We start from the raw sequence: 16,699 nt of genomic DNA on the forward strand, positions 1-16,699 counted from the left end.
ACGACCATGACTAATGGGCAGACCAATTACATTCTGTTCCACTAGAGGGCAGTACAACTACCTGCTCTAATTAAATGGGTTGCCAACTGCCAGTAAAACAGAAATTACATAATAGTCATGCTCTGAGACCATGCAGCTTATAATAGCAATAGATAAATATTTGAAAAGATAAAGCAGTCAATCTGACCTGAGTCCTGGAGAAAATTCTGACCCAGATGAAGGCCCTAGCATGAGTAATGGTCAGAAGAAAGCATACAAGGTATACTGGGGACAAATTGAGCCCATTCTGCTATACCTGGTGCGCGGGGGAAGATCATCAAATTGCTTTTTGTGACACTTTTGGTTTGGTGGTGTTGCTTAAGAGTCCTAATCAGGTAGAACCAGATAATCTTCCAGGGCAAACCCGATCATTTCTCGCGGCACAGTGGTTTGGAAACACTGATGTAAAAGGAGAAGGACCAACTACCAATTTTCAGCCAGTAGGAGAAAGCTTCATCAATAGCCAAATAAAGCTAGCTAGCTCACAGCTTCAGATTTTTATCAGGTATTGACATAATGCACATTGTGATGTTCTCTGAACATATGTTTGTTGTCCTTACTTGAGAAGAATTTAACATAGATAAGGCTCAACAAACTGTAATTATCTGCAAAATATGTTAGCTGCTGCAACAATTGTGGTGTACAAATGCATCCATTACAGTAGCCTTTAATGGCTAACAGCTGAGCTCACCTTTGGCTTTAGAAGAGCAATTTTGAAAGTATCTAGTATATATATTCATTGGGTCACTGATGCATGAGATCTGCTGAGAGACAGGGACTTAACTCAATAGAAGCTGTTACATAACTGTTAGCTGGCTTTAAGCTAGAAGGACTATCTTTAGTACACCAACAAGCAGAATACAGAAAAGCTAATGAATAAAAATATTACTAAATGTTTAATAAGTTCTGCCTAAAATGGAAACTTGGAAAGTCAGTATAAGAGTTCAAGTGTGGGCTTTAGAGCCCTTTAGTTGTTTTTTTGCAGGCCATTTTCTTTTGACTCTTGATAGCAGGGTTTGATTTTTGGCAGAATCTAGAGTTAGATGTAGATGACAACATAATGAAGACATATAAAAGCATTTGCAGGAGAATATGCATGTTTCTATTCTAGTTTCTAAAATGTACAATTACATGAGCAGGAAAACTCTGATGCACTACTCTGGGTTTGTGTTTCTGTTACCTGGCAACAACAAATTTAGTTGACACCCAGTTGCTACTGATTATGATAAACATTAGAAATTCATAATAAAGACAACTACAAATGTCATGTGGTGTACTAAATCTACGTTAGGCTACTATTTTCTCTTCACTGCAGGAACTAATGAACACTGTGTGGAGCTACATTATTTAAAATGGTCACTGTTTCATTTGTCTGTTGATCCAGTTTGTCGATTGATGATAAGGACAGTAGCCGGGTGCACAGAGTGTAAAGCAATAAGGTCACCAGCAACAAAACAGCAGAGCTGGGAGTGTTCCAGTGACGGTGAAAACTAGAAAAGACTGCCCTCTGCTGCTGAAAGCATGGCCTGTGTGATCAGGGTGTTACTTCTCCTGTCACCACTGTTCCCTCCTGCTCTGCCTTTGCGTCTCTTCAGTAGTATTAAAGCAAGAATAGCATAACATCTCAGCTTTTATTAAATTAAATGTGATGTTCACGGACCGTGAACTCCATCCGTGATCTCCACTTGTTGCTATAGCTGTGTTAGACATGCAACCAAACCCATTTGGTCTGGGAAAGTTTATGAGTCCTTTATATATTATCGATATTGAATCAATATTAACATTTTGATTCACTGGTCCTTCACTCCCCCCTCCCCTGCTGCCCCAGAATGCAGTATTACGTGCAACCAAGCTCCAGTGTGATACCTGCAGAGTGATTCATGGAATGGATTCCCATGCCACCGGAAGAAAATGGATCGCTGCTTTTAAAGGGACTGCTCCCACTGGTGTTACTGATGGTTTTGCTTTCCACACCAAAATGGCTTGAACTTTTCTGGGTGTCCATAGCTGGACTCATTCCAGTCTGGCCAAGAGTAGTGCTCATACTGGTCTGGAAGGGTGGCATACTGGACCCCATGGTCCCTCCAATCCCAGGTTGAGAAAAGCCTGATGGAGAGAAACAGCAAGGAGCTACATCACCAACAGGAAGCTGTCTGTTTGAATGTTGTATACTTTATATGCTCATACCACATGCAGCTGGGAGAGAAGTTAAATACTGATGGTAACGTTATATCTAAACAAACCACAAGACTTGTAAAATAATGTCCTTTGACCAGAAGAGACCAAAGTGCAGAATGCTGACTGCCATGTTTGGCAAAAACCAAACCTGGCATATTAGCACAAATCCCTCATTCCAACTGTCAAGCACTGTCTTGGAAGGGTGATGATTTAGCCTTGTTTTACCTTTCAGTCACTGAGAAAGCTAAGAACGCCTCTCTATAAAAATGTTGCCTCACATTTGACTATAATTTACATGTTCAAGAGCTAAAATTAGGTAATGCAATAGGACAAGGATCCCAAGCACACTAGCAACAACACAACGGTGAAAAGGAAAAGAATTAAGGTGATGCAAATACCCAGTGGAAACCTCAACCTGACTGAAATAGTGAGGAAGGAACCTAAGAGAGCTGTGCATAAGCAAATCCCAGCAAAGCACAAAGAACTGAAGCGATGTTGTAAAGAAGAGTGTGAAAAAGATTCTCCCTCTTGGGGTGTACTTAGTTTTGTCAAATGCCTGCAAAAACTCCTATGAACACTTTCTCTGTCACATAATTAATAATTCATTAATTAATTAAGTAATTAATTCAGTGTCTAAGCGGTTTGTCTGCTCGGAGATTAGCTGCCCACATCTCTTCAATAGGTTTGTAGGCTGCTGTGTTGCACTGACAGAGAGGTAGAAACTGTTTGTAGTGTGATGACTGTGTGTGTAAAGTAGGCATGTTTCAATTATTGAAAAAAAAAGACTTCAATTCTGAACTGAACAACTGCAGAGGTTTCTCGGATGAGAGGTGAAATGATAAAGCTTTCAACCCCAAGAATATTATCCCAGCTGTTGGAGCAAGGTAGTGGCAGCATCATGTTCAGGGGCTGTTTTGTACCAGTGGCACAAGTACACAGAACAGAGTGGATGTAATTGTGAATGAGGCAGACTCACATAGAAGCCAGTGGTGAAATGGATGAAATGCATCCAATTATAATTCTGCCAAACGCCTTTACAGCTTTCGATTAGTACTAAAAGTGCCCGGTGACAGTAAAACTTACTAAGGCATATTTAAACAAATATTAGATATGCTATATGCAGGATTCTGACCATGTATGTGCAATTTTAACCCCATCTTTATTTCAAAACCCCCACATTAAAGTAAATACCAGAATCTGCACCAGATTCTTGAGTCTTTTTATTTTATTTAGATTCAAAGCAAGAAGAGACAAAATACAGTGACCTGCTACTTAGTTTGCAGTTAAAGGTATTCATGGCACAGAAGGTGAAAAAGTAAAATGGACCTAGAAATGAGTCAGGCTTGCTGCTGTCCTTTGTCTTGTTCAGGCTCCACTGATCTGTCATCCCACGCATAGGACCTGACCAAGAGAAAGAGCCGGACAGACAGAGGCAAAGAAAATTGGCAAATGGAGAAAGGACAGTGGGGACCGAGAGTCAAAGAGAGAAGCAAAATGAACAGAGTGGAAAAAAGAAGAAGACGACGAGGGGCAGGGAGAAATAAAGCAGTGGGACAGAACATAAACAAACAAATGGGCAGAACAAATGTCAACCAATGCAAATAAAATCAGCATCTAACTCTACCTGCATTTTATTTTGGTGCATGGAGTAACAAAAACTGAATACAAAGATATATATGCAACAAAAAATTTACAAAAGCCTCAGACACCACACAGTAATGGTTTTTGACAGGATACTTTGAAAATGGATGTTTTTTTCCTCGCTGTTTCCTTTGTACATGATTCCTGTGCAATTGATGCATGATAATAAATTGCGTTGCATACTTACTTTATAATCCCCACACCAGAGAAGATTGGAAAATGCAAAGTTTTTGCTCAGTAAAGTGGCTGCAGGTTAACCAACAGCTTTTCTTTCAAAGGAAAAACATTCCTCTTTGCATTTTAACAAGCAACAAATCCTGAATGAGGCACAGTAACCTCAATTTATGGTATAAATATGTAACTTTGGTACATAGGTCAACTGCTGAAGTCTTCTGTTAGCTTCAAACTTTTTAACAGCTACATTTTGAATTTAATTCACATATGGTGGAGCAGGTCATCTACTAATTGGTAGTCTGATGGTTTGATCCCTGGCTGCTTCAGTCAGCATGCCAAATATCCTTGGGCAAGATATTAACCACAAAGTTGCTCTCTGCTGTATCCATCGGAGTGTGAGGGTGTGTGGATGTTAGATAAAAAGCAGTTACATAAAAAAAGCACAGAAAAAAGTGCTTGTATGAATGGATGTGAAGGGGTGAATGTGATCACAATGTGATTAGTGAGAGCTCGTTTTGTCAATCACACGCCATTAGCCAATGAGCATACCCTGCATAAACCTCCTTTCTGACAATTTGAATGACCAGATTTTAGAAAATGCCGTGGATGACTGAGCCCAAAATGAATCACCAAAGTGTTTACAGAGGTTTTCTCCTGTGACTGTAGGCAGAGTGATAAAATTACTATCTACTACATGACTTTCAGTCCATTCACCCTCACCAGACAGGTAGTCAGAGCTGAAGGCAGGCTGTCCTGGTGGGTCTTGGCGTCCTCCTGATGACATCATTGATGACATCATCCCTGGACCTGAGGAAATAAAGAGCATTATCACTGTCATCCTCAGCTGAATATATAAGAATATAACGACTGTCTCTTTAGTTTTCTAGGTTTAGATTTGCAAAGCGTATCTGTATATGAAGAACCTTTGTTACAGCTTTATGTTTTTCATTACACTGAACAGGAGATATATTTATTTTTCTTTGTTTTACTTTTGCACTAGTTGTAGTTTCCCATTGTCCCTATCATACAGGGCGCTCTGCTGGGTCCTTTTAGAGCGCTCCACATGGAGAGCGAGACAGTGCACCTCAGTCAGTCTGTATGTAGCTCTGCTCTGTCAGATGTCTGCCCATCAAACGGGTGCTGCTTCGCAAATCCTGCCTCCACATGCTGTGTATGTCTTTGTCCTATCATTTGACAGTGAAGCAAGCAGACACAACACACTGCTGAAGGGACTATCACCATGGTTACGCAAGTAGAAGATGACAGCATCTGTGGTTCCCCTGGCAACACAACCTGTCAACAGACGTGTCTTAGAGGATCGATGCATGTTCCCAACAGCTGAGGCACACGCCAGGACTGAACTAACACACTCACAAGCACATATACAAGACAGAAACATCACCACTATTACAAACACATGGGACACGAAGAGCCAGACTTTCTTAGCTCCTTTGAGTACTGCAAAAGGAAAGAAGCTGAAAGGGTAATATAATCTGTTAAGTAAAATAAATGGAGGATTTGCATCCATTAATTCCCATTAGCAGCCGAAAATAAAACTAGCTTAACATAATAATTTTGTCATCTTAACAATGAAACACAAGCATTAACTAAATAATACAATATTTACTCTACCAGTGGCCATTACATCATTAACTCCAAGTCTGACTTGCACAGTTATTTTACTGACAATCACAAAACCATGTTGAACAAATAAAACCAGCTGTCACTTATAATTCTATATAAATATTACAAAATAAATCACTATATGGTTTCAACGAGATCTACTATGGTGGTGGATTCTAACATATAGTGCATATAATATATAATACAGTCAACTAATACATAACTGAGGCTTTCCATTTACAAAGGTCTGTCAAAGGGGAGAGGATGAACTGAGGGGCTGCACTAAGAACCCAGAATAAGATAAGTATTATTAGGAACATGCAAAGGTACTTGAGTGCAATCCAAAATGAAAATAGCTGAAGCTGAAAGAAGCTGAAATAAAATGAACTGTGATCTTTGCTTCTTGCACAAACAGCACCAATTCTAATATGTATCTGTCCGTGGTCCTGAAATACACATAAAAACTGGCACTGCAGCTGAAAACCAAAACTGACTGAAGCTGCACGTCACAAATGGCTGCTTTGTGCCGAAAATAAAACATCTTGTTGCTTTGTATACCTGAATGCACATGCATTGGTTTTGACTGAAAAGCTGTTTTTTGTTTTCAGATGTACTGTGGGAAAACAGGGACACATACTTTTGGCTCTGGCCCAGTAGCACTGTAATGGTGGATACTGTGAATAATTAACAAGTGTGCATTAAAGGGAAGCTTTGGTCCACTGGATGAGTGTGTCTCTGAGAGCCAGTGTTCCTTTGTGTCTGCAACCATTTTTGGAGTATAGAGCAGCACACACAGAAACACACACAGAAGCACTAACTGCAGAGTCATTCTAGACACAACGTCACAGCTTTTTTTTTTCTTTTTCTGTCTGGGTTCCCTTTGAGTAGATTTCTCTTCAGCTGCCAGGCTCCCATATTTTTTTCCCCCCGATTACTATCACACTTTTACTTACTTTTGTATTTGTGTTATTACGAAGTTACTTAATGTGAATCGCTTTAAAGAGAAAGATGGACCTATTAGATGATCCACATCTCAGTGATAATTTGGAACCAAATCTGCCATGTTCACCGCTTAGAAAACGAAGCTACATTTCCAACAAAGGAACTTCCTTGAACTTTCTATGAACCTATGCTTTGTCACTGCATGAACCAGCTGATCCGAGCAGAGTTGGGAAAACTGCCCATGAGAAAAGGAGCAGGAAGCCAAGGAAACAAAAGACTTCTGTACAACTGGAAGTCCAGAAGAGCCACCTTCTGCTGGCCATTAGAAAAATTGCAGCTTTAAGGCGCTTCTGCATTGTTCATCCATCTTTTATATACAGACTATGTTAACAAGTTTAGTTGCTGTTAAGCTTTCCTCAGAATCACTGATAAAAAAATACATACCAAATCAATGAAAGGTAACTTTATTTGTTTTTCTTTCCTTTTTCATACAGTATAAGATGCACATGCACATGTTTACAGTACATCGATAGAAAAAAAATTGAAGCATTTGTCACCGAGAAGCTATGAGTGTTACATAGATATAAGGTGCATGCAGCCGATAGACTTATGTGAGTAAATGATAAACATGTTTTATTGTTTTATGTCTGAAAAGTTTCACTGTTCTTCCCTCCTCTTGTATCCCTTATTTCTAAGACACAGACACACAGACACACACACACACGCACAGCAGCAGCAGCATGTGCGTGCAAGCACAGTCAGAGGCCAGACAGCCCTCTGAGGATAGCAGCCAGTATCAAGCCTCAAGGTCAAACACTTCCTTTTTTTCAAACATTATTTTTATGTCATTTCTGCATCACTGGACTGGAAGCCCTTTAAAATTTTCTACCAGCAGAAACAAGCCAAAAACATAGCAGCAGGGAACCACCACTAAAATAGCCCTCACTGCATAGTTTGAAGGAATCCAGTTTGATGGGCTTCCCACTGTGCTGTACATGGGCTTATTGCACCACAGTGTCTGGCACTTTTGCGCCTCTTATTTAAACTTTAGCTGTTATGGAGGGAAGGAAATCGCTTTAAAAGCCAGGTTAAAGTCACAGTCCAACTGATAAAAAATGCACTACTCTGGAACATATGCAAATCAGATGGCATATACCAATATAACAGACAGATGACATACATATTCATGTGAGATTGATATAACAGGTGAGGCTACCCATACGGAAAAGAAATAGTAAAAACTTATATGTGATTACTCATGAAAGTGGCCACTTTCATGAGTAAATCATATAAGGCTTACATGATTTACTCATGAAAGTGGCCACTTTCGCATTACTTTCATACATTGTTTTAGTAAGTATCCAAAACATACAAGTTTCATTATATAATTTTTCAAGGGATCTTATATCTGTTTTCACACTTATATGCTTTTCATACAAGTTTCACACAAGACAGATACAAACTTTATAAGATTTACATATATCTTTTCCATATGGGTAAGATTCAAGACTTTTATACAAAAACAATCTCTCAAAATAATTGTACTGCAGTGTAAATGAGACAGTTAGTATGATAATGACTTTAGATGACAGTCAGCAATATCACGCTTTCTGTGCTTGATTTGTAATAAAGCATTTGTTGCAGCTCAGTTGCAATGCTTTTAGATCAGCTGGATTAGGAGATCTCAATGCCAGTTCACGTCAGCTTTCTTTTGACTTTCATTTAAGCTGTCTAGGTCTGCCTAAAGGTGCAGTGCATCTGCGTACCACATTGCAACCCAAATTTCCAGTTCTTTAAAAGGATTAACATTCTTCAGGTCCTATAAAAGCACAGATGTGAACATCTCTGGAATACCACTTTAAGGTTGTTGAGAAGGAAGCCACAACTCAAACATTTCTTCTGCAATGTCATAGTGCATATAGTGCTGCCTGCTGTGCAGTGCCTCTGGGGTAGTTTGGGCTTTGTTAAGTGCACTTTTTCCCATCTTGGACCGTATCTTACAGGGGTGAAGGTAACCATCCACCAATACTGAACTGAGATGCACTTCCGGTCTATTCAAGAGTAACGATTCCAGATAATTGCATCCAGGCTGAGGGCAATCCTGCTGCTGTATTTATAGACATCTCACGGGTCAGTTTAGGAAGTTTAGTATGAAAGTAGTCCTGAACAAGAACTCGTTTAGGGCCAACTTAAAGGAAAGGCAAAAATGTAAACGTGAGGTCAGAGGTCAAATGTTTGAAGACAAACTATATACATGTGATATTTAGAATCCTTATATACGAGTACAGTATAATTTCCTAAATGTTGTCAATACAAGGAAATGGTGTGTTAGTCTTGAAAAAGCTGTTGTCTAATTTTCCTCTTGATTGTGAGTTCTCTGCTGCGTTTGTCTCTCTCACTGGTTGGTACTCCTGCCACCTCTGTGCACTGCTTTGTGTTTTACTTTATTTGTAGGTTCAAATAAACGATCATTTGATATTACTGCCAGCTTCAACACCTGAGTGTTCCCTGACCTGTGACATAAAATGAAAAGATATGATTAGTCTTGAGCAAACTCTTAATCTGACTCATTTTTCAAATTTGTTTTGAAATGCAGTCAAATGCTTTCAAAGGGGCCCGCCTATTATAGAAGGGAGCTTAGAACTAGGTGAGATGTGCAAATCACAGGGGAGTACAGCTGGGACAGTATTTTACCCCCAAAATTGAGAGATCTTTTACCATCATCTTCCCGATGTTATCATGCTGTCTTTGGCCTGTTTCTGCTACCTGCCACTAGTTTGTGGAGCTAATATTGGCACGCATATGCTGCTAATATTCACTCCATACCAAGGACAGAAGAGGTTAGAGTCAAACTGCTGCAGCACATTCTCAGTCACAGCTGTCACTATGTCTGGAGAGACACAAGCACTTAAGTCGAGTTTAAAGTTTAAAGGGGCGGACAAGAAAGCCAAGAAGGCAATGGATAGCAGTGGGATGTAAAAGAGAGGAGAGAGAAATGGTAATGGAGGCAGTGAGCTATTAGAGGTTGTAAAGCACAAACATTTTTAAACTGAAGGATCAATTGTAATTTAATTATAAATATATTATTGTTTGTTATTGTTCAGTGTTGATGTGAATAAATATAAATAAACATGATGATGAAGATAAGCGACAGCTTGCCTGCCCAAGTTGAAAAGACAGGTTAGATTTATTGTAATGGCAGGTGTTTCCTTCTGTAAAGATGGCAAAAGCCTTCTAAAGGCACTGAGTGGTAGTGATTTTACAGGATGACATGAACTAGCATTGCATTTCCTTAAATTCATATTCTCTGGCTAGTGTTTATCTGCTGTGTGTACGTGTTTAAGTCAAATAAAGCAGCATGCCTGAGGATGTATGGTGCATGAAGGACTAAGTTTCAGGCCTCTATATTATATAAGTCACAAACCTTTAAAGAATTGCAAACAGCTTTATTTTGAAATAAGACACTGGACTTCGTTTTTGGCAAGAACTGCACAAAACAAATGTGCTAAGGACCCTTTTGACTGCATGCCCTGTGTCTTGGTCTGCTGAACCTCAAGCAAGGTAAACGGAGCGAAGGACAGAGGCTGGGAAAGAATGCCCTCAGGGGAACTTCATTAAATAACCTCTGTAATGAATTAAAAGATGAACTAGTGGTTGAGATTTGCCTGCTTCCCTAGACTCTCTTATACCTTTGTGTATTAGGATTCATGATCACATGCGGGCACATCAGGAGATGCAAAACGCCAATTCCCAGAGTTCGTTGATTCGGGCAGAAGCACTGCTGATGCGGCCGAAAGACATGAGAAGGTGAGAAGTGATTTTGCAGCTCAGACCCTCTCATCAAACCCCCGCTGAACACCACCATAGATTAGCGGCCGGTGAGTGCTTATAATGCATAAGAAGGGTCACATGGGACATCAACTCCTCTCCCATGTGGCCAAAATGTTGCACCTTTACTTTAATGATTGCCTGGTGCAAAAATGTAATGTTTCCATGGTCAGTGCCCTGGATGGTCAACACCTGACATCACTCATAAGACCAATTCTGTCACTCTTTCCCTTTCTGGTAATCACAAGGAGCAGAATAGTTTCTACATGTTCAAAGCACCTCTCATTCTGGATCACCCCGGCTATGTTTACATAACCCCTGCATTGATTGGAACAAACACTGGATATCAAGCTGGGAACCAGCATCTCTGGCTGGTCCGAGACTGCAGACAGCTGCAACGGTTCCTGGGATTCGCTAATTTTTACCATCGCTTCATCAGGGATTTCAGTCTTGTCTTGCCTCTGACCCAACTAACCTCTCCCAAAATTCCCTTTCAGTGGTGTCACCCAGTCAAAGCTGCATTCAAACTTCTTAAAAAAAGTTTTGTTGCAGTCTCTCTCTTGCAGAACAGAACGACAACGTCCTCACCTTGGAGGTGTTGAGACCTTGGCTCGAGTCATAGTCTGGATGGATCACAAGAATCTAGCCTACCTACAGACAGCTGAACAGCTTAATGCCTGACAAGCCAGGTGGGCCCTGTTTTTTACCCATTTCCACTTTTCCATAACTTACAGACACAGTTCACACAACATCAAGCATGATGCTCTGTCACAGCAATACTCCGGTAACGGCCTGCCCAGCCGGCTCTTCATTTCTGCTTCCGTATATGCCACTGGGCACACATAACTAAATTTACATGGCATCCTGGCATCCATTAGACCTTCACCTTCCTATAGCATCTCTTTTGGTGGCCTACACTGATAAAGGATGCTAGAGAATACTTCTCTTCCTGTTCTATCTGTGCACAGAATAAGTCTTCCAGCTTTCCTCCTGCAGGTCTGCTCAGGCACTTTCCAACTCCTGGACAACCCTGGTCCCACATCACTCTCAACTGTGTGACTGGTCTGAGCCCTTCCAGTTGAAACACGGTAATACTCACCATAGTAAATCGCTTTTCAAAAGATGCACACTTTGGCGCCCAACCCAAACCTTCCACAGCACTGGACATGGTTCAGCTCCTCACAGACTGCATTTTCTGCCTCCACGGGATCCTTCTTGACATTCTCTCCGATCGCGGGCCCCAGGTCTGGAAAGAGATCTGTTCAGCAATTGGCATGAAGGTCAGTTTGTCATCTGGTTTTCATCCCCAGACCAATGGTCAAGCTGAACAAAACAATCAGGAGCTGGAATCTGCACTCCATGCATCGTCTCCACCAATAACCGCGTGGACCATGCAGCTTGCCTGGGTGGAATTCACTCATAATTGCATGACCTCTTCAGCAACTGGCCTGTTCCCTTTCGAGGCCTCTTTGGGCCACCAATCCCCGCTCTTTCCGGGAATAGAAGGTGAGCACTCTGCCCCATCTGTTTAGCATCATTTGTGCAGGTGACGCCGTATCTGGAAGACCACGCAAGCAACCTTCCTCCAGAAGGAATCAGACTCCTATACTCCTAGGCAGAAGGTCTGGCTCCTGACTAGGGCCCTATTCAAGCAGAATCTAAGAAACTGTCCACAAATTTTAGCGGTTCCATATGAAATTGAGGCCAGATTGAGGTTAACCCCATCTCTGCTTGCGTGAAGTCTTTGCCCAACATACACATCGACAATGCTTTCCATGTTTCCGAGCTAAAACCATATCTCTCCAGTCTTCAGTGTAAGGAACAGTCATGGGACAAGGAGGGGGTCCTCCCTGGCTCGTTAGCTTGTTTGTTGTCTTCTCTTTTCTTTTCTCTCTCTCTCTCTCTTTTTCTCTCTTCCCTCCTTTGCCTTGCTCTTTGTTTATTTTGTTCTCCCCACCTGGGTGGTACTCACTGTGGGTTCCTCACTGCGGCACCTCCCTGGATTTTTCCCTCACTGTGGAAAGCCTGAGTTTCTGTAAGTGATTGTTCTGTTCTGTGAAGAGTGTTTGATGACTGGATGTTTGTTACCTCTCCCTGGATCCCTGGAGTCCCATTCCTTACCAGCACCATTGTATATAGCAGTTTGTAATTGCACTGTAAATAAGCACACCTAACTGTGACAACCTTGAGACCCGCATTTAAGTCCTCACTGGCAAACATGATACCTTGTGCCTATGGTGCTCAAGTTAGTGACTATTTTGTTGGTTTTAGCTTTTTCATGGGTTGACCAATATTAATATCTAGAATATCACTCCTTGCACCACAGCGCTTTAAGATTACTAAGTTTTGAAATCTTCTTGGCTATGTTTTACTGCTGTCAGAGACAAAGTTTAGCAGTACAAAGAAGAAGGGGCAACAGATGACAGAAACCAAGCAGATGGTGCCGGGGAAAATGGGAGATGTGTTGAATTAACTGGTGTTAATATAAAAAGATACGCACAGACAAATTAACCAGAAATCACATGAATGACACAGAGCAAAAGAACGGTCTAACAGAAGTTATACTTTCCTCTGTAGAACTCACACTCTAGGTGCTCTGTAATAATAGATGAAGCCCATAGTTAATAACGAGCATAATCAATTAAAAAAAACCTAACAGGATTAAAACTTTGGGAGGAGTAAGTACACTGTCCTATTAAAGCTGTGGCGGTGGTCTCAAATTTGCTTAGCGAGAACAGAAAGCAAACCTAGAATTTGTGGTCCATTAGTCAATGAATAAATACAATAAAATGTTTGGCTATTGAAGCTTTAAAATCTAACAACAAGCTAAATATCCACCTTGGAGATGCAGTTAAAAAAATGCATTATAATGTGTGCATTTATTGCCCTGAAAGTTTTTACACATTGTTTATTTTAATGTTTTTTGACTCTGCCATAGTAGCTTTGAATGATTGATGGTTCAAAGTAATCCTTATTATTTCGGGGCGATCGTGGCTCAACACTTGGGAGTTCGCCTTGTAATCGGAAGGTTGCCGGTTCGAGCCGCGGCTTGGACAGTCTCGGTCGTTGTGTCCTTGGGCAAGACACTTCACCCGTTGCCTACTGGTGGTGGTCAGAGGGCCCGGTGGCGCCAGTGTTCGGCAGCCTCGCCTCTGTCAGTACGCCCCAGGGCAGCTGTGGCTACAATGAAGCTGCCATCACCAGTGTGTGAATGTGTGTGTGAATGGGTGGATGACTGGATATTTAAAGCGCTTTGGGGTCCTTAGGGACTAGTAAAGCGCTATATAAATACAGGCCAATTATGTTGGGCCCTAGTGCAGCCTCTCAGTTCAACCTCAGTCTGAAACAAGTTGTTTTAACTGCCCAACTCCACTAGCTAAGACAGAGGTTCTCGAAGTGTGGGGCCCACACACACACAAAAAAGAACGCTTGGACACTGCTAGCATAATGGACAGATTTTTGACGGGGCTCCTACACAAACGCAAAGTAGGAGATGAAGCATCGCCAAAATGTTTCCAAACCAACCTCATTCCAAGCCAAACACAAGAAAATATGGTGAAGCATATCTTCCCTTTGGCTTCACCTGCACAACTGCTGAGGTAGGTCTCTGTGATAGAATTAGTTCTCCCTGCGTCAGGAGCACGCACTGGGCTCTTCAAATCACGGACAAACAGTATCCCACATTTTTTATTTTTAGTTCACAAACACTTGTTGTAATGACTAACTACTCCTGACATTTTGGAGATGTTCTTTATACAGTAAAGTAAAAACTGAAGATATTAAGATTAACAGTATTTTGTAAATGGTAGATGGCCTGTATTTGTATAGCGCTTTACTAGTCCCTAAGGACCCCAAAGGGCTTTAAATATCCAGTCATCCACCCATTCACACACACATTCACACACTGGTGATGGCAGCTTCATTGTAGACACAGCCTCCCTGGGGCGCACTGACAGAGGCGAGGCTGCCGGACACTGGCGCCACCGGGCCCTCTGACCACCACCAGTAGGCAACGGGTGAAGTGTCTTGCCCAAGGACACAACGACCGAGACTGTCCAAGCCGCGGCTCGAACCGGCTCATTTCTGCCGCTTGTATCCGCGATCTCGTTCTTTCGGTCACTATCCACAGCTCGTGGCCATAGGTGAGGGTAGGGACGTAGATCGACCGGTAAATTGAGAGCTTCGCTTTTACACTCAGCTCCCTCTTCACCACGACGGACCGGTGCAGCGTCCGCATTACTGCAGCTGCAGCCCCAATCTGTCTGTCGATCTCCGGCTCCCTTCTCCCATCACTCGCGAACAAGACCCCGAGATACTTGAACTCCTCCACTTGGGGCAGGAATTCATCCCCGACCCGGAGTGGGCACTCCACCCTTTTCCGGCTGAGAACCATGGCCTCAGATTTGGAGGTGCTGATCCTCATTCCCGCAGCGTCACACTCGGCTGCGAACCGTTCCAGTGCGAGCTGGAGGCCCTCACCCGATGAAGCCAACAGAACCACATCATCCGCAAAAATCAGAGATGAGATTCTGAGGCCACCAAAGCGAAAGCCCTCCGCCACTTGGCTGCGCCTAGAAATCCTGCCCATAAAAATTATGAACAGAACCGGAGACAAAGGGCAGCCCTGGCGGAGCCCATCACCCACTGGGAACGAGTCCGACTTATTGCCGGCAATGCGAACCAAGCTCTTGCAACGGTTGTATAGGGATCGAATGGCCCATAGCAATGGGCCAGACACCCCATACTCCCGCAACACCTCCCACAGGACACACCTGTGGGAGGTGAATCAGCTACGTAGAATCAGCTACGTTTTCAAAAATACCATGTAGGTGTGGACGTAGCATAAAAGAATTAGTAGTTTATTTTATTGCTACGTGTAATTTATTGCAGTTTACTTTTATTTGTTCAATTGTTTACTAAATGTTTGAGGTGTGAAATAAATCTCAATGGAGTTTGAAAACAAAATATGTGTGTGTGTGGTTAGGTGGGGAGGTGGTGTTTGGGAACCACTGAGCTAAGATAAGCTACTGTAAGCTTCTTCTGACTGGTTGGGGCTTCTGTGCTCACATCTGGCAATGTGTGCCTTGGAGCAGGGGCGGATCTAGAGAAATTTTCTTAGGGTGGCATGAGGGTGGCAGAGAAATCAAATGGGGTGGCAAAATCAAAGCCTTTTTTTTCAAACACATATGCAGGTGGTGACATATGGTTAAAGTGATTCAAATGCAGTAAGTATACATGCTTTTCATATAAATATAGTCTATAACTTAATTATTTTTTGTAGCCCACATAATTAAACATGTTAGTTTCACATAAAGTCCACATAAAACAACTGAATTTTGATCCTATGTACTGCATAGCCTGTGTAATAAATAAATATGTAGCCCAATAAGTATAAAATCCAGAAAGCTACACAACATGGGGCGGTGTTGTTCAAAATGTGCTCTGGCACAATCATAGGCATGGCTTGCTGCTGAAAACAAGAAAAAAGCCGGTCCTGCTATGGGCTGAACCATTTGTTAATGGTGGAGGGGGGTAACACGTCCTTGATAAATCCCTTAAAATCGCAGCTTTGGCGTATGCAGATGACGTGACGGTGATAATTAGAAACCAAAACGAACTGTCTTCAGTTATGGAGATATTACACCATTACGAACAGGCATCAGGTGCCAAACTGAACCAAGACAAAACTGAAGGGGTGTGGCTTGGACATCCGACCAGACAACCTAAAATGATGATCTCTCTATGTAGGGAGATTAAAATTTTGGGTATATGGATTGATAATACTGACTCTAGTTTACTAAATTGGAATAAGAAAGAAAATGAAATTAAAATGGAAATTATGAAATGGGAAAATAAAGATACAAATTATAAAACGCATATTAATATTGTAAAAACACACATAATTTCGAAACTTCTTTTCCTTGCCGCAATTTTTCCTCCTCCGAGAACAACTGTAATGAAAATAAGTAAGATGTGCATTAAATTTATCTGGGGATCCAATCGAGCCCCAGACTTAGAGATTGTTTTGCGAATTCCTTTTATAAAAATTACTCAAAGCGCAATTTCTCGGGGTGCCCCGTGGGTTCGAGGGAAGGAGCAATTGTGGCAAAAGAAAAGAGGCAGGGCCAGAGCGGGTGTTCCATACCACAGACTTATGTTCGGTGACTTATCAAGTCAATGGGAACAATATAGTTTAAATATTCTCCAAGATAATACGAAAAATATCTATAAAAAAATTAATGAAACCAAAAATGAAGGTGTAATTCAATATAAG

At 41.7% G+C, this 16,699-nt stretch overlaps 1 pseudogene across 1 annotated transcript in view; it reads right to left on the reverse strand.

The window, feature by feature from the left end:
• The window catches only part of LOC309694281, a 129,699-nt pseudogene that overhangs the window by 74,421 nt on the left and 38,579 nt on the right, over positions 1-16,699 (reverse strand). Inside the window, exons 3-5 of the transcript XR_014280785.1 lie at positions 4,753-4,839; positions 3,544-3,618; positions 1,906-2,145 (exon numbers count right to left, since the gene is read on the reverse strand). The product of XR_014280785.1 is annotated as an uncharacterized misc_RNA (transcript). The remainder of the gene's footprint in view (positions 1-1,905; positions 2,146-3,543; positions 3,619-4,752; positions 4,840-16,699) is intronic.

This window comes from Aulonocara stuartgranti (genome assembly GCF_965226115.1).
Source record: "Aulonocara stuartgranti genome assembly, chromosome: 18".
Classification (NCBI taxonomy): Eukaryota; Metazoa; Chordata; class Actinopteri; order Cichliformes; family Cichlidae; genus Aulonocara; species Aulonocara stuartgranti.